Source organism: Symsagittifera roscoffensis, chromosome 6 (genome assembly GCF_963678635.1).
Source record: "Symsagittifera roscoffensis chromosome 6, txSymRosc1.1, whole genome shotgun sequence".
In the NCBI taxonomy this organism is placed as follows: Eukaryota; Metazoa; Xenacoelomorpha; order Acoela; family Convolutidae; genus Symsagittifera; species Symsagittifera roscoffensis.
This window is the reverse complement of record NC_087067.1, coordinates 37,839,952-37,860,025: the sequence shown is the minus strand read 5'-3', so window position 1 is coordinate 37,860,025 and position 20,074 is coordinate 37,839,952.

Here is a 20,074-nt window from a genome sequence, read left to right as displayed (position 1 = left end):
GAAGGAGGAATCTTCAAAGACACTTTTCAAAAATTACAATTATCATTTGACAAAGTTCAGTGGATAGACACACTTGCAGATAAACACATTTTTTGTTTATTCAACTGTATCAGTATTGAATCAATCTTGGTAACAGATAAAAACAAGCATATTAGAAAGTGGTCATATTTCAAATAAAACTACTTCATAACAGTTCCTAATCTCTCTTATGCTTCTACAACATTAATTATCATGATTTTTTCTTCAGTATCAAATAAGTCTTCTGTTAATTAACTCCCGGTTACAATGAGAGTAGTAGATGTTAGAGCTAAAGTGAGGGGGGAGGTGGGTGACCCCCATGTATTAAAATAGGGAATAGATCATCCGCTCACCCAGCTATGTATTAAGATTGGGTGTAGAGTCTACAATGTATTAAGATAGGGAATACCAATGGTAAGGTTTTATGGTTTGTGTGATGGTAAGATAATGGTAAGAAAAACGAAATTTTTTGGATTTTGTGTGGAAATGTCTGGTTTTTTCGCAAAAATCTCGGCGCGCATTATCTAACTGTTAAATATCACTGGTTAATTACGAGTAGATTGTAAAATGAAGGTCTTTTAATTAGTATTTTGATACATAGTAAGTCAACGGTAAGAGTTTGAGCAAAACATGAGATATTTTTTAAATTTAAAATTCAAAAAAAAATTCAAAACACAATAAGATTTGTTATAATTCGATCGAATAAAAATTTATTAGCTACTCTTGTTTCTATCTACCCAAATCTATTCTGAAATCTGCTGGAACTTCGAAAAAAGTCAAATCTCTGAATTTCTGATGAATATGTCATCAACTACAGCTGAAAGTGAAAACAATGGAAGTGAAAACAATGGAAGGTCCACCAGTCATGTTTTCTCTAATTTATTCACACAAATATTTATCACTCTTGCAAAATGGAAAAAAACTTGTAATTTGTAGATTTGTGTAGTTATATGTTTGCTAGATTTGGAAGTGTACATCCAAGTTTTAATATATTTTTCCCCTTGTTATGATAAGACTGAATCATTTTTTGCCTTGCCTCCAGGGTTGGAACTACATTCTTGTTGTTGTACCACTTCAAAAAGACTTTGAACACTGTCATTCCGTTTCTATTCCAAGCTAATTATCCAATCCAAGCGAAGGAATAGTCCTGATTTGAAGCTTTTTAAGTGCCTGTTATTCGTCAAACCTACGTTTTCTCAGCTTCTCATAATCATTGAAGTCTTTGTCTAGAGGATTGTTGTTTCTAAGTTTATTGAAACAGGCTTCATACGGCGACAATTCGGGAAAATCAAGTTTATCTTGGTTATCAAACTACTCATAAGGAAAGAATCCTTTCGTTTCGCTAGCTTTATAGGCTTTGAGAAAAGAGTTCAGACTAGTTGCCCCTCCCAGAAACTTCCTTATGTCGAGAAAATTTTTATCTCCAAACTTGAAATATATAAAGTCATTTGCTTTTTTGATGACGGGTGTTTCTTGTTCTTTATCGCGCATCAAATAAGGGATTAGGTAGGACTTGTTCAAATTCAATTCATATCTACCACTGATAAATCCAAAAACAGCTAAAGTATTTACATATTCTGGAAAAGAGCAGCTTTGCTGTATAACATTTCTCAAAAAAAGTTGACTTTAGCGACGCAACAAATCTGAAACAAAATCTAACACGAGTATATTGGAACTACGTGGAAACGCAGTACAACGAACTAGTCCCGTGCACTTGGCGCATCCTCTGCCTCTGCCGACAATGCAATCCAACTGGAAAACTCATTTAAACTGATCAGTTAGGGTTCACACCCGTGGGTCCAAACAGAAGCCTATCCTAATACTACTACTACTACTACTACTACTACTACTACTACTAATACTACTACTACTACTACTACTACTACTACTACTACTACTACTACTACTACTACTACTACTACTACTAATACTATATCTCTCCAGATGTTGTTTCAAATCGATGAGCTGGTTTTTCTGAATTCGTAAGAATTGTGTTGACATATCTGCTTCTTCCAAATCTTCAATGCATTCGTCTTCGTGCTCAAATTTGTTGCTTGAATAGATTTGACTTCGCTCGTTTAGCTGATCAAAGATCTTTTTCATTCTTTCATTGACAGCTACTTCAAAATCTTGAAATTTTTTTCTCATCTCTAGCGTACTTTGTTCAGCCAACAGCTCGAGGTTGGTTACAAAATCAATAATCAAGTTCTGTGGATCCTTGTTGTACAAAACGATGGGTTCATCAATCAGATTCGATGATATAGAAACTGAAATTGGAACATGTTTTCCGATCCAGGTAGTAGTTTGCGTCTCTTTTAGTTCTTCTCTAGGAACACAAATCGACTCAAAATTGAAAATTGCTAGATTATTGAAAAGCTTGTTATTTTCAGAAACTGAAAGACCGAATACTTCTAGCTTTTCACACAACGTTTCTCAGAGCTTTTAGACGTTCTTTGGGTAAATATGTCTCACTCGATCCTTGCATCTCAGAAGATGTTTGTTAAAATTGTCAGATTTATTAAAGAAAGTGTCACAACAAGGGCATCGAAAACAGTTGAAATCATTTGTATGAACTATATGATTTTTGAATTTCAGTAGTTTAACTGTTTTATCAAATCTTCCAATACTTCGTCGAGCTAGTTCTTTTACATATTCGCCTTCTTGGATTTCGAAATCGTAATTAAAGATGTTTCTTTGCACAATTTCCTCGAAAACAGGTAAATCTTCTAGTGAGACTCCACGAAAAATTTTAGGTTCAGAACCAGATTTTGATATAAAGTCTGTAAAGTATCTAGAAGTGTGAGAGTCAAGATCATTGTGACCGTTCATGTACATTGCCAATGCGCGAAAAGACACAAATGATCCTTGTAAGTTTCCTTGTCTTTGGTAGATAAAAAACATTTCACTTGCGTATGTCGTAGTAAGGGTTCGGGTAAGACAGACTGGAATGTTTTTGAGTAAAGCAGCAAAATTGTCACATTTGCGACCACATTGAATCACCATTTTGTGTTTTGACGTTCCTGGGTACATTGCTCAACAGTATCAACATTTTCCACTTTTCCTTGGATTGTTATCAAGTCTGCTTTAGTGCAGAGCAAATAGGATTTTTCAAATAGAGTATTGATTTCATGGGCGTAGAAATATCGATATTCACCACTCTCAATATTTTGAAGAACAAAACTCAGAGCAATTTTGATTTTAGCAAAATAATCGAGCTTGTTGAAGACTTCTTCAAAATTCTCATTGATAGTTTTCGTGTCTAATTTAGCGATTTGGAAGTTAAATTCTTAATGTCTTCCATTTTCAATCTCCGTATTCGACAGTAAATTTTGACAAGCACTAAGTTCCTTCTTTAGTTTTTCACCATCTTGCCCTTCTTCTTCCACAACCTTGTTCAAGTCCGCTACAGAATCTTTGGGTTTCCGTTGTTTTGCTCCATATTCCTTTGTCCGATGTTATTGGAGAGATTAGTAACTTGGGAACTCTTGTTCACAAGAAGGACAAACCGTTGACTGCTTCGAAATTGAAGGTGCATGCTTCTTGGCCATACGATAGTTCATTTGTTGTTGATTGTAAGTAAAATACTTACAGTCAGGACAAGAAACAACTCCTTTACTACATCTTTTTTGATTTCGAGCTGCATGTGCCCTAACGTACATAATTCCCCAGTCTCCACACTTGATTTTCTCATTTCGGCTCAGGGCAGGCATTATCTAAAAATATTTATGATTCTAGAAGTGTTCCAAAATTAAAAGTTTAAAGTACCAATTGAATAAAAAACTCACGTTTTTCTTTTCGCGAACTAACGAATTGTAGAAATTTAGGAAAAATTTAATTAACTGTTTCTGATTGGCAAACAAAATTATTGATTTAACCTGATAAAATAAGCATATTTATATTAACAATGACGTAATCGCCTACCCAATTTTCCTTTTACGGTAACGACGTCATTCTATAAATAGAAGTGAGGTCACACCCACGCAATATACCTTTTATGGTAATGACGTCATTCTATAACTAAAATGGGCGTCTCCACTCGCGCAACTTTCTTTTAATGGTAATGACGTCATCGCCTGAAGAATGTCAATTAATAAGTATTTGAACTTCCTCGAGTTACTCTACAAGACAAAAAGAAAATTTTCTGTTTGATTTCTTTATTGATGAAATTGATGTAGATTCTTACTTTTTTCAAATTTTTTTGGACTTTAATGGTGTCCAAAATAGGGTTCTCCGACTAAGTGAAAGTCTCTTTAGGGAAACTTACTCAATCAAAGAGTTTTTTTTATACAAAATTGCGTATCAATGCTATAAACTTACTGCTGAATTACACCTGACTAGAAATTTTACTTGTTTTGTAAAACTTGAAGTTAACAATAAAGTCGTACGATAATATTTCAAAGACTCTTTTTATTCCCTATCCAACTCTCAATTTTGTGAAAAACCCCCAGCAAAGTTCTTTATTCCAGCAAATTTCTTTTAAGATTTTCGAAGTTCAAAATCCTGCTTGATTCGGTTTGGAATCAGATTTCCAGAGGTTTGCTTGGAAAAATTCATCAATTTTAAGTTATCCTCTCAAATCTACATCAAAATAAAAGAACTTGACTATCTACTCAAAAATTAGCAATTTCTCATCGATTATATACAATAAACTCAATTAACTTGATGAGAAGACTTGCAGATATGCTACTTTTATTAATTTTCCTTCTTTTGTTTCTTATATCGGCAGTAATTCTTATTTTTACAGCAAACAACTTTTGGTCATTTATTTTTTGCGTTTGCTTTTGTGCATATTCTTACTTCTTTGCAAGATTTAAGCCCTTAAAAGGCAATTTTTGTCTGATTGTATACGACAACTAGAGCAAAAATGAACTTTTCTGTGATTGGAAACGATAATTTGTAAAATGGAGCTTTGATTCCGATTGGAGACGACTTTTCGAGAAGAAGTCCATAAAGGAAACCGAAACCTGATTAGACACGACTACAATCCAAATAACGAAAATCCACTCTGATTGGTTAAACCCACAAATTCGAATTGAAGGTACCCCTCTCTCTTTACCAAAAATCATTTTATTTTCAAGTTAACTACCGTCAACTACCTCCTCTCTCAGCTGTAAATACTTTAATTTCAACTTAACTTCCGTCAACTACCTCCACCTCAGCTGTAAATCTTGTTTTTACTTTGATTCTTTTACGTAGTCAACTTCCGTTACGAATTAATGCTCAAAATGATGTTCTCAGTGCAAAACAACAATCCTATGTTCTCGGTAGAATTTTGGGCTGATTTAGTACAAATCCAAGTGCGATAAACAGTTTGTGGAGTTTTTCTGGTACAAATGGACATCCCAATCCAAGTCAGGCACATGGTGGAGGTGATGCGCAAAGAATTCAACGAAAATCATATAATGCAAGTACCCATGACAGAGAACTAACTTGGAGAAATGCAAATGATGGAGGAAGTGGCTGAGCATGTGGGAATGAACTACACCGAAACTCCTGACTCAAGATATGTGGCTCAACCATTCGACAATTTTCTCTTTCCTTGGGAAGAGGGATCTATGGACAACCCAATTACATCGAAGAGGATGAGGGGTTCTCTGAGCCAAGAACTCCAGTCTGTGAACCACCAAGACAACGACCAGTGATGAAGGCACGACCAAATTTGCGCTCCATTGAGAACTTGCAAAATTCTGAGAATTCAGCTGCTCGACAGCTCTTTGATTTGTAAATAACTTAGTCCTTGTCTCTTGTTTTGTAATTTATTTTTTTTTGCATCTAGTTATTTTATTTTAAAGAGATAGCAACAAAGAGATAGAATAAGAGGTCAAAAAAAATTTGTTAAAAAATTGCAAGGGTTAATTTTTTTTAAAAAATTGTTGAAAAACTTTGTTATAAATCAAACTACTTATAAATTGGAAAATATTTTTACCAAATTATGTTGTAAAGATGGCAAAAAATTACTCAAAGTTTAACATCTTGTAAAAAAAATTTCATCTTAAAAAAAGTTTCATAACATTTTTTTCACACATTACACAAAATTGTCACAATTTTTGCAAACATGTTAAAAAGTTTACCCAACTTTTGCACCATGCAAAAATTTTTATGATAATTCTGACACACTTTTACAAAAATCAAAGAAAAACTCGCAAATTAAAAAAAATACATTAAATATTTTCGCATTTTCTTGCACTGTTGAAAATTAAATTTTTTGAATTCCTTTGGTCAGATTTTGATAGTTAAAAATTCATTTTTCACACGTATTTTGATCAAAAATATTAGAAAAACAACGTAATAAGATTAGGAATAGTACTCAAAGTCCTCAATAATGAAAAACTTTCTGCAAAAATTTAACAAGTTTTTTACAATAAGTTTTCGCATTTTTCGCATACGCATAAGGAAAAAGAAGATAGACTCCCAATTTTGTGAAAACCCCCCAGCAAAATTCTTTATTCTAGCAAATTTCTTTAAAGATTTTCAAAGTTCAAAATCCTGCTTGATTCGGTTTGGAATCAGATTTCCAAAGATTTGCTTTGAAAAATTCATCAGTTTTAAGTTATCCTCTCAAATCTACATCGAAATAAAAGTAATTGACTATCTACTCAAAAATTAGCAATTTCTCATCGATTATAAACAATAAACTCAATTACCCTGATGAGAAGACTTGAAGATATGCTACTTTTATTAATTTTCCTTTCTTTTGTTTCTTATATCGGCAATATTTCTTATTTTTACAGCAAACAACTTTTGGTCATTTATTTTTACAAATGCTTTTGTGCATCTTTTTACTTCTTTGCAAGAGTTAAGCCCTTAAAAGGTAAATGTTGTCCCTCTCTCTTTACTAAAAATCAATTTATTTTCAATTTAACTTCCATCAACTACCTCTTCTCTCAGCTGTAAAAACTTTAATTTCAACTCAATTTCCGTCAAAAAAATCAAAAAAAACTTGCAAATTAAAAAAAGTTTCATAACATTTTTTTCACACATTACACAAAATTGTCACAATTTTTGCAAACATGTTAAAAAGTTTACCCAACTTTTGCACCATGCAAAAATTTTTATGATAATTGTGACACACTTGTTACAAAAATCGAAGAAAAACTCGCAAATTAAAAAAAATACATTAAATATTTTCGCATTTTAAAAAAATTGCGACAAAAGTTTCTTGCACTGTTGAAAATTAAAGTTTTTGAAATCCTTTGTTCTAATTTTTATCATTGAAAATTCATTTTTTACATGTATGTCGATCAAAAATATTAGAAAAACAAGGTAATAAGATTGGAAATAGTACTCAAAGTTCTCAATAATCAAAAATTTTCAGCAAAATTTTAACAAGTTTTTTACAATAAATTTTCGCGTTTTTTGCATACGCATAAGAAAAAAGAAGATAGATTTTGCATTTGTTTTCTAAAAAACCACAAGAAAACTTGCATCTAACACAAAAAGTTTTTGAAATCTTTTGCACACTTGTTAAGAAAAACCAAACAAGTTTTGCAGCTTGTAAAAAATTTTATTTAAAATTTTGCCATCTTGTAGAAAAAATCAAATCAAAGTTTGCATGTTGCGGAAAAAATCTGAGTTAATTTTTGCACACGTGTTGAAAATTACAATTTTTTTGGTTGAAAAAACTTCTGACTTTAAATGAAATCATTTTTGACCAGACATTTATAAAAAAATATTCAATTATTAATAGAAAAACTGATACACTCACTATTTACAGTACCCTAACTATCAATGAAACAATCAACAAATTTCAACAAATCACTCTCATACTTTGAGTGTTGAACTTTTCGAATCTTTTCCAAAAAAGTTGATCCAGGAGTCTGAGTGGATGAAAGTTTTTGAGCAGAACTGAGATAATGTCTTTTGAATTTTTTTCGCAGCAGGCGTTTCTTTGGAACACTGGGTAATTTTAAAAGTTATCCCTGTTCCTAAGGAGTGTGCTCTATCAGTGAACGGATGCATATCGAATGCACAGGAAATTTTTCCAAACTGTATCCATGACAAGCAAGTATTCCTTTATTACTCACTGATGAAGAGTTGAATTCGTTCGATATTTGTGCCTTATGAGGATATAATCCATTAGCGTTATAAACCATTGTATTGTTAAAATAAACTTCACAACTGGAGATTAGTGAATGTAATAGATTCATTACATAAGTTAAGTAAATTTGTGGTTCCTCATCTGAATCTTCCTCCGACTTTGCTTTATGTTCTGCTTTTTCTTTTTTGAAAGAATCAAAAACCTTCCTTTGAATAAATGAAGCTTTCAACTAAGATGGGTATCACGCGTATCCAAGTAGAGATTACGATCCGTTTCAAAATCAAACTCAATACTGCTTTCATCCAGAGAAGTGCTGGGGAATACTTCTTGTACATAATTGTTTCGAAAGCTGAGACTTCATCAAAAGTCTCCAATGAATAATTTGTAAAAATCCCGTACCAAAAATGACTCTGGTTTACACTAATTTCATATTGTCGAAAATGTCTTTGCAAGAGCGACTCTTTTTTGATCTAATTTTTGAGAAATGGATCTGGTTCTATCAGCTCTACAGTTGTATTTCTTTTTCCACCTTCAAACTGTTTCCGAACTGTTTTTGTTCCCACATCTTTTGCAAATGTTTTGAGTTTTTTACGTCCAATAACAATTTCTCCAATCTCTGGAGCAGCAATTTCGAAAAAATTTGTTCCAATTTTTATCGCAGCTGGAACTGCCTTTTTTTAAATAAAGGGGATTGCAGTTCTGCCAAGAGTTTGTGCGAGAGCTCCAAAACCTCTTCCATGTTGTCTTGCATGTCCTGGAACACTAGGGAACTCCGCTGAGTTTTAAGCAACCATTTCGTATGAAGCTTGTGTCAAAAATGATTATTCGAAACCTTGCGGAACATCCAAATTTCAGTCCGAAAATTGTTGATTGTTCGCTTTTTACCAGAAAAATTTAGTTGCTGAACCTAATCATCAAAACTTGCAATAGAATCTGGAGAGAAAACCTGCTCAATACATAATGATGGAATTTTTAGCAATTTTTTCAATCCATCTCGTCAAAACCAATTCATACAAAAAAATATATTCAAAAACGCTCCAATAAGAAGAACAGCTATTACAATGAATACAGATTCAGCTGTTGCAGGATTTTTTCATGAAAACTCTTTCAGCTATCAGTAGTTTCATTTAAGAGAGCTTAGAATTATTCGGGGTGGAAGAGCAATTGTTTCATTAGATACAACTTCTCCTTGTCGTTTTTATGTTACAACAATGAAAACAATGCATTTTAACGAAGTTTTCCCACCTCTTCCTAAGGAACATTTTCAAAATCACTATATTCTAGTTTTTGACATGACTTCACTACAGGATGCAGCTGAACAGTTGCATTATCCAGAATTTAGTGGACAAAGCTTGAGATTAGAAGTGTTTTCCAGTTTTCCTTGGAGCAAGTAAGGGAACTGATAGTCTTGGGAGAAAGAATATCAAGTGTTAAAATTGACAAATTCGGAACAGTCGCTAAACTGTTTAGTTTTTTTGAGTTTTCAAGTTCGTATAAAAAGGTTGTAACTTTTTGGGACTTTTCTTTGTTACCATCTATTTTGTTTTTCTTCAGACCTAAATCTCCAAAAGCAGATACTGAATGCTGTTTCATTGAAAACCCAAGAAAGTTCTTCAACCTAGACTGTAAAACAGTGTTCAAGGACCTTTGTCCAGTTCACAAGTTTTGTGTATGGGACGTTGTTGATTCAATACGTAAATGCACGTAAATCAATAACTCTATTTTTTAAGCTAAATTACAATATAAAAATATCTATTTCTTTGTTTTAGATATAAATCAGCTAACAATTGCAAAGATGGATAACTTTTCACTTCTGCAAACTACTGAAAGAATTCCTGAATTCAGGTTCAAGTACATGGGATGTTACCGCTCTGATAAAGTACCTCAACTAACAAAATACATTTTGCAATTGTTAACTCAGGCAATTGTTGCAATTGTTAACTCCTGGATCAATGAGGGGAGCACTGGATTATGATAGCTCAATTGGACAAAACTTACGACTTTGCTGATTCTTTTGGTCGAGGAAGATCAGCTTATTCCTTTCTAACAAAAAAATATCGGAGAATGGTTCCTTAAAAGCTACAAAAAACTGATAGTTTGTGTGGATTTTACGCATTTTATTCAGCATTTCTTCTTTTTCAATTCAGCCAGACAAACTTGAATAATATTCGTGATGTGCATGTTTTGAATTTTATAAGTAATTCTTTGTAAACCTGTAGTTTTATTATTTTTAAGTAAAAATTATGGCAGTAAATTTACTATGCTATGCAAGGATTTATATACTTTCTTTGTAATTTATTTTTTTTTCTCAAAAAATTTGACTTTTTTTGAAGTTTCAGGTGGTTTCAGCATAGTTTTGGGTAGATAGAACACTGTTTGATAAAAAATAACAAAGTAATTATTAGTTCAAATTATACCAAAACTTATCGTGTTTAGAAAAAAAAATCAGTTTTTTTGATAGAAAAATCTCAATTTTTCCTCAAACTCTCACCTTTGACTTACCATGTACCAAACTAATAATTAAAAAACCTTTTGGTGTGGGGTTCTTTCAGCTAATATGAAAGATGCAACTAATAGAAACAATTTGAGTAAGTTTTATAGTAATATAATCAATCTGCCTGAAAAATGAAGAAATTATAATCAGTTTACGGAGGTTTAAATTATGCTACAAAAAATTGCGGCAGTTTTTTGGGATGAATTTTTATGGAAGATGATTTTTATGAAAAAATTGAAAAAAAATAAATTGCAACAAAAAATAAATTTCAATACGGCAACAAAAGGTACTTTACCGGCCTCCAATGAACGCAGGGATCTGAAGTTTGATGGGATGACTATTATTGGTACGATACATCTTGTGTCAGATTTTGAACACGGGTGCGGATAAAAAAAAATCCAAGATTGACCAAATTGATTTTCTGAGCTCTCCTATATCAGTATAAAGATCACATTTTGACCAAATTTTCTTCGCACGCTCCCACCTCAAAATTAGTATAGGTTGGCGCCTTTAGAAAATTTTTAGGGCCAGTTAGCCAAAAATGGATAACTAAAAATAGTACAAAGGGGGATTAAGGGGACCCTCTTAAGTCTGCTGGTGTATACTAAAATTTGTTGCTTCGCTTTTTCACAAAAAAAAGTTGTGATGTTTTTCTAGTTGTTTGTTGTTTTTTGGATTAATTTTGACTAATTTTTTGCTTCTCATTTTTTAGTGTATTGTGTTTACTCCTCGGTATGAAGTGCTATACAAGTCGTTTGAGTGCTCACGTTCCATTTTCTGGCTTGATTACAAATCCGTTAAATTCAATTCAAAAGTATTTCCTGAAAGTATTTTGCTATTTGACTAGCAGAAAACCCAAAAATGTTAAAATGACAATTACGAGGCCAAACTGTGCATTTTGTTCATTGTAAGCAGATTCCGCAACAAAGACGCTTCCTTTGTTCTTCTTTTGTTCTTTACTTTCCTTTGATCGTTCCGACATAATTTTAGCATGCTTAAAGACTTGTATCTGGAATCCAGGAACATACAGACACAAAATTGTGCTCCTATCCAGTGCACAGTTTGGCCTCGTAATGACACAAATTTAGTACTGTGAAAAAAATTATACATAAACATTATTTTAGGGAAAAGAATTGGAAAACATTAGCTCAACGACTTTATTCAAAACCTAATCAAACTTTTCATGTGCAGCCACTGATCTGTAGTGTCTCATTGTTGAGAGAATTTGAAAAAGTTTTATCAGTTTTGTTTTTCAAAATTCAGTTGGATTTCAAAGTTGATAAGCTTTTAACTCAATAACTTCAAAATTTTGCAAAAATCATGATGATTTTACTTAGGTTATCCAAATGGACATTAGAAGCACTTTACATTAAATAAATGCGAATGAGGTTGTCTCACATCAATCTGAGGCTAATTTTAGTAGCACACCATGTTAGTGTCAAGCGGAAAAGATAAACATTGAAGCTTTATGTGGGTCAATAAAGTATTTATTAAGACTAGAAAAAGAATTCGTTGAGAGATCGTGAAGGAGCCTCATTAGGAGTAGATGTTGGAGCTAAAGTGGGGTGGAGGGGGGTGGGGTTGGAGAAGGTGACTCCCATGTATGAAGATAGGAAATAGATCATGCGGTCACCCAGCTATGTATTAAGATTAAGATTGGGTATAGAGTCTACAAGGGATTAAGATAGGGAATACCAATGGTAAGGTTTTATATTTCTGTGATGGTAAGATAATGGTAAGAAAAACGAATTTCTTTGGATTTTGTGAAGAAATGGCTAGTTTTTTCGCAACAAGCTCGGCGCGCGTAATCTAACTGTTGAATATCACTGGTCAATTACGTGTAGAGAGTGGAATGAAGGCCTTTTAATTAGTAGTTTGCTACATGGCAAGTCAAAGGTAAGAGTTGAGATTTTTCTTTCAAAAAAACTGATTTTTTTTCTATAAAAAACTTAATTTCATGATAAGTTTTGGTATAATTTGACCTAATAATTACTTTATTACTTTTTTTTCAAACAGCGTTCCATCTAACCGAAACTATGCCAAAACCTAGTGAAACGTCAAAAAAAGTCAAATTTTTTCAGAAAAAATATTAAATTACAAAGAAATTATATAAATCCTTGCATCGCATAGTAAATTTACTGCCATAATTTACACTTAAAAATATTGAAACTACACATTTACATAGAATTATTTATAAAATTCAAAACATGCACATCATGAATATTATTCAATTTTGTCTGGCTGAATTTAAAAAGGAGAAATGCTGAATAAGTTGCATAAAATCCACACGAATTATCAGTTTTTTGTAGCTTTCAAGGAACCATTCTCCAATAATTTTTTGTTAGAAAGGAATAAGCTGTTCTTCTTCGACCCAAATAATCAGCAAAGTCGTAAGTTTTGTCCAATCGAGCTATCATGATCCAGTGCTCCCCTCAATGATCCAGGAGTTAACAATTGCAACAACTGCTTGAGCTAACATTTGCAAAATGTATTTTGTTAATTGAGGTAACTTATCAGAGCGGTAACATCCCATGTACTTGAACCTGAATTCAGGAATTCTTTCAATAATTTGCAGAAGTGAAAAATTATCCATCTTTGTAATTGTTAGCTGATTTATCTAAAACAAAGAAACAGATAATTTGATGTTGTAATTTAGTTTAAAAAAATAGAGTTTTTGATTTACGCGCATTTACGCATTGAATCAACAAAGTCTCATACACAAAACTTGTGAACTGGACAAAGGTCCTTGAACACTGTTTTACAGTCTAGGTTGAAGAACTTTCTTGGGTTTCCAATGAAACAGCATTCAGTATCTGCTTTTGGAGATTTAGGTATGAAGAAAAACAAAATAAATGGTAAAAATGAAAAGTCCCAAGAGTTAAAACCTTTTTATACGAACCTGAAAACTCAAAAAATTTAAACATTTTAGCGACTGTTCCGAATTTGTCAATTTGAACACTTGATATTCTTTCTCCCAAGACTATCAGTTCCCTTACTTGCTCCCAGGAAAACTGGAAAACAGTTCTAATCTCAAGCTCTGTCCACTAAATTCTGGATAATGCAACTGTTCAGCTGCATCCTGTAGTGAAGTCATGTCAAAAACTAGAATATAGTGATTTTGAAAATGTTCCAATGGAAGAGCTGGGAAAATTTCGTTAAAATGTATTGTTTTCATTGTTGTAACATAAGGACGACAAGGAGAAGTTGTATCTAATGAAACAATTGCTCTTCCACCCCGAATAACTCTAAGCTCTCTTAAATGAAACTACTGATAGCTGAAAGAGTTTTCAATGATTATTCGAAATCTTGTGGAACAAGAGAACAACTGGCGTAATTCCTACGAACACAAAAAGAATTTGTTTGTCTGTACTATCTCTTAGTTCTTTCTTGATACTATGGAAAGAATTTTTCAACAGTTTTTTAAATTGCAAATTTGTAAATGATTGATATTTCAAGTACTGTCCTGTAGAAATTATATCTCCAGTCTTCACTTTGAAGATAAATGGAACACAATGCAAAAAGGGAGTTTTTGTATCTCCGACTATGTTATAATCTATATTATCACTATATATCATCAAAGAATGGATTTTTATAATGTCGCAAGAATACTGATATAAGTGTGGAGTTTTTCTTTTCATTATAACCCCTGTTTGATTTTGCTCCAAATAACAACCAAAAATGTGACTCAAATCAGCACTTTGAATAAAAAAAAACACTGATTGATTCTGAGGTAAATGCACGGCAAATCTTTGTGTAATTTTACCTACTGATACATAGATTCCGTTATATTTAAAATCTTGAGCACATAGACGTTCTCGAATTTTGTTGTTTATGGCTAAAACTATATCAACAACACTTTCACTCTATGGGAAGCTTGCCATTGATTTGTTTACTTGCAAAAAATTGTTGCTACCAAACACCAAAGTTCGAACTAAACTAATTCGAGCTAGATCTAATTTTTACATGCTATCTGATAATCCAAATTTCAGTCTGAAAATTGTTGATTGTTCGCTTTTTACCAGAAAAATTTAGTTGCTGAACCTAATCATCAAAACTTGCAATAGAATCTGGAGAAAAAAACCTGCTCAATACATAATGATGGAATTTTTAGCGAGAATTTTTTTCAATCCGTCTCGTCAAAACCAATTCATACAAAAAAAATATATTCAAAAACGCTCCAATAAGAAGAACAGCTACTACAATGAATACAGATTCAGCTGTTGCAGGATTTTTTCATGAAAACTCTTTCAGCTATCAGTAGTTTCATTTAAGAGAGCTTAGAATTATTCGGGGTGGAAGAGCAATTGTTTCATTAGATACAACTTCTCCTTGTCGTTTTTATGTTACAACAATGAAAACAGTGCATTTTAACGAAGTTTTCCCACCTCTTCCTAAGGAACATTTTCAAAATCAATATATTCTAGTTTTTGACATGACTTCACTACAGGATGCAGCTGAACAGTTGCATTATCCAGAATTTAGTGGACAAAGCTTGAGATTAGAAGTGTTTTCCAGTTTTCCTTGGAGCAAGTAAGGGAACTGATAGTCTTGGGAGAAAGAATATCAAGTGTTAAAATTGACAAATTCGGAACAGTCGCTAAACTGTTTAGTTTTTTTGAGTTTTCAGGTTCGTATAAAAAGGTTGTAAGTTTTTGGGACTTTTCATTGTTACCATCTATTTTGTTGTTCTTCAGACCTAAATCTCCAAAAGCAGATACTGAATGCTGTTTCATTGAAAACCCAAGAAAGTTCTTCAACCTAGACTGTAAACCAGTGTTCAATGACCTTTGTCCAGTTCACAAGTTTTGTGTATGGGACGTTGTTGATTCAATACGTAAATGCACGTAAATCAATAACTCTATTTCTTAAGCTAAATTACAATATAAAAATATCTATTTCTTTGTTTTAGATATAAATCAGCTAACAATTGCAAAGATGGATAACTTTTCACTTCTGCAAACTACTGAGAGAATTCCTGAATTCAGGTTCAAGTACATGGGATGTTACCGCTCTGATAAAGTACCTCAACTAACAAAATACATTTTGCAATTGTTAACTCAGGCAATTGTTGCAATTGTTAACTCCTGGATCAATGAGGAGAGCACTGGATTATGATAGCTCAATTGGACAAAACTTACGACTTTGCTGATTCTTTTGGTCGAGGAAGATCAGCTTATTCCTTTCTAACAAAAAAATATCGGAGAATGGTACCTTGAAAGCTACAAAAAACTGATAATTTGTGTGGATTTTACGCATTTTATTCAGCATTTCTTCTTTTTCAATTCAGCCAGACAAACTTGAATAATATTCGTGATGTGCATGTTTTGAATTTTATAAGTAATTCTATGTAAACCTGTAGTTTTATTATTTTTAGGTAAAAATTATGGCAGTAAATTTACTATGCTATGCAAGGATTTATATACTTTCTTTGTAATTTATTTTTTTTTCTCAAAAAATTTGACTTTTTTTGAAGTTTCAGGTTGTTTCAGCATAACTTTGGGTAGATAGAACACTGTTTGATAAAAAATAATAAAGTAATTATTAGTTCAAATTATACCAAAACTTATCGTGTTTAGAAAAAAAAATCAGTTTTTTTGATAGAAAAATCTCAATTTTTCCTCAAACTCTCACCTTTGACTTACCATGTACCAAACTAATAATTAAAAAACCTTTTGGTGCGGGGTTCTTTCAGCTAATATGAAAGATGCAACTAATAGAAACAATTTGAGTAAGTTTTATAGTAATATAATCAATCTGCCTGAAAACTGAAGAAATTATAATCAGTTTACGGAGGTTTAAATTATGCTACAAAAAATTGCGGCAGTTTTTTGGGATGAATTTTTATGGAAGATGATTTTTATGAAAAAATTGAAAAAAATAAATTGCAACAAAAAATAAATTTCAATACGGCAACAAAAGGTACTTTACCGGCCTCCAAAGAACGCAGGGATTTGAAGTTTGATGGGATGACTATTATTGGTAAGATACATCTTGAACCATTTCCAACTGTTGGATTGGAAGCTATTAGCACTTCAAGAAATGCCCTCCTAGACCAGAAAAAAGCAATTGATGCAAAATAGTGAGTTACAATCAGATAATCGAATTTTTTTTGCCAAATAATACATAGCGTACAACTTCAGAACAGTACAGATTTCTGCCTGCACTTTTTGATATTTTTAGCAAAAATTTTCGCTGATGGAAAGACTGCTTAAAAAACCAACAAAAGTTGAACAAATAAGAAAGATTTTTAAATAAAAAAAATGATTGAATGATTGGTTTATTGGAAAAAATCTGAGAGGTTTTCCTGAGTTATTTTTTTTTTATATAATAACAGGGGCGGATCTAGAATTTTGTCGAGGGTGCGGATAAAAAAAAATCCAAGATTGACCAAATTGATTTTCTGAGCTCTCCTATATCAGTATAAAGATCACATTTTGACCAAATTTTCTTCGCACGCTCCCACCTCAAAATTAGTATAGGTTGGCGCCTTTAGAAAATTTTTAGGGCCAGTTAGCCAAAAATGGATAACTAAAAATAGTACAAAGGGGGATTAAGGGGACCCTCTTAAGTCTGCTGGTGTATACTAAAATTTGTTGCTTCGCTTTTTCACAAAAAAAAGTTGTGATGTTTTTCTAGTTGTTTGTTGTTTTTTGGATTAATTTTGACTAATTTTTTGCTTCTCATTTTTTAGTGTATTGTGTTTACTCCTCGGTATGAAGTGCTATACAAGTCGTTTGAGTGCTCACGTTCCATTTTCTGGCTTGATTACAAATCCGTTAAATTCAATTCAAAAGTATTTCCTGAAAGTATTTTGCTATTTGACTAGCAGAAAACCCAAAAATGTTAAAATGACAATTACGAGGCCAAACTGTGCATTTTGTTCATTGTAAGCAGATTCCGCAACAAAGACGCTTCCTTTGTTCTTCTTTTGTTCTTTACTTTCCTTTGATCGTTCCGACATAATTTTAGCATGCTTAAAGACTTGTATCTGGAATCCAGGAACATACAGACACAAAATTGTGCTCCTATCCAGTGCACAGTTTGGCCTCGTAATGACAGTAGCTACAGCAAAACATTAAGTAGCAGAATATCAACAAATTTAGTACTGTGAAAAAAATTATACATAAGCGTTATTTTAGGGAAAAGAATTGGAAAACATTAGCTCAACGACTTTATTCAAAACCTAATCAAACTTTTCATGTGCAGCCACTGATCTGTAGTGTCTCATTGTTGAGAGAATTTGAAAATTTTTTATCAGATTTGTTATTTGTTTTTCAAAATTCAGTTGGATTTCAAAGTTGATAAGCTTTTAACTCAATGACTTCAAAATTTTGCAAAAATCATGATGATTTTGTTTAGGTTATCCAAATGGACATTAGAAGCACTTTACATTAAGTAAATGCGAATGAGGTTGTCTCACATCAATCTGAGGCTAATTTTAGTAGCACACCATGTTAGTGTCAAGCCGAAAAGATAAACATTGAAGCTTTATGTGGGTCAATAAAGTATTTATTAAGACTAGAAAAAGAATTCGTTGAGAGATCGTGAAGGAGCCTCATTAGGAGTAGATGTTGGAGCTAAAGAGGGGTCGAGGGGGGGTTGGAGAAGGTGACTCCCATGTATTAAGATAGGGAATAGATCATCCGGTCACCCAGCTATGTATTAAGATTAAGTGTGGGTATAGAGTCTACAAGGGATTAAGATAGGGAATACCAATGGTAAGGTTTTATATTTCTGTGATGGTAAGATAATGGTAAGAAAAACGAATTTCTTTGGATTTTGTGAAGAAATGGCCAGTTTTTTTCTAACAAGCTCGGCGCGCGTAATCTAACTGTTGAATATTACTGGTTAATTACGTGTAGATTGTGGAATGAAGGCCTTTTAATTAGTAGTTTGGTACATGGCAAGTCAAAGGTAAGAGTTTGAGCAAAAATTGAGATTTTTCTTTCAAAAAAACTGATTTTTTTTTCTAAAAAAAAATTTAAAACATGATAATTTTTGGTATAATTTGACCTAATAATTACTTTATTACTTTTTTTTCAAACAGCGTTCCATCTACCCGAAACTATGCCGAAACCTACTGAAACTTCGAAAAAAAAGCAAATTTTTTCAGAAAAAAAATTAAATTACAAAGAAATTATATAAATCCTTGCATCGCATAGTAAATTTCCTGCCATAATTTACACTTAAAAATATTAAAACTACACGTTCACATAGAATTACTTATAAAATTCAAAACATGCACATCATGAATATTATTCAATTTTGTCTGGCTGAATTTAAAAAGGAGAAATGCTGAATAAATTGCATTAAATCCACACAAATTATTAGTTTTTTGTAGCTTTCAAGGAACCATTCTCCAATAACTTTTTGTTAGAAAGGAATAAGCTGTTCTTCTTCGACCCAAATAATCAGCAAAGTCGTAAGTTTTGTCCAATCGAGCTATCATGATCCAGTGCTCCCCTCAATGATCCAGGAGTTAACAATTGCAACAATTGCCTGAGCTAACAATTGCAAAATGTATTTTGTTAGTTGAGGTAATTTATCAGAGCGGTAACATCCCATGTACTTGAACTTGAATTCAGGAATTCTTTCAAAAATTTGCAGAAGTGACAAATTATCCATCTTTGCAATTGTTAGCTGATTTATCTAAAACAAAGAAATAGTTATTTTGATATTGTAATTTAGCTTAAAAAGATAGAGTTTTCGATTTACGCGCAATTACGTATTGAATCAACAAAGTCTCATACACAAAACTTGTGAACTGGACAAAGGTCCTTGAACACTGTTTTACAGTCTAGGTTGAAGATTTTTCTTGGGTTTTCAATGAAACAGCATTCAGTATCTGCTATTGGAGATTTAGGTCTGAAGAAAACAAAATAGATGGTAAAAATGAAAAGTCCCAAGAGTTACAACCTTTTTATACGAACCTGAAAACTCAAAAAATTTAAACATTTTAGCGACTGTTCCGAATTTGTCAATTTGAACACTTGATATTCTTTCTCCCAAGACTATCAGTTCCCTTACTTTGCTCCCAGGAAAACTGGAAAACAGTTCTAATCTCAAGCTTTGTCCACTAAATTCTGGATAATGCAACTGTTCAGCTGCATCCTGTAGTGAAGTCATGTCAAAAACTAGAATATAGTGATTTTGAAAATGTTCCAATGGAAGAGCTGGGAAAATTTCGTTAAAATGTATTGTTTTCATTGTTGTAACATAAGGACGACAAGGAGAAGTTGTATCTAATGAAACAATTGCTCTTCCACCCCCGAATAACTCTAAGCTCTCTTAAATGAAACTACTGATAGCTGAAAGAGTTTTCAATGATTATTCGAAATCTTGTGGAACAAGAGAACAACTGGCGTAATTCCTACGAACACAAAAGGAATTTGTTTGTCTGTACTATCTCTTAGTTCTATCTTGATACTATGGAAAGAATTTTTCAACAGTTTTTTAAATTGCAAATTTGTAAAGGATTGATATTTCAAGTACTGTCCTGTAGAAATTATATCTCCAGTCTTCAC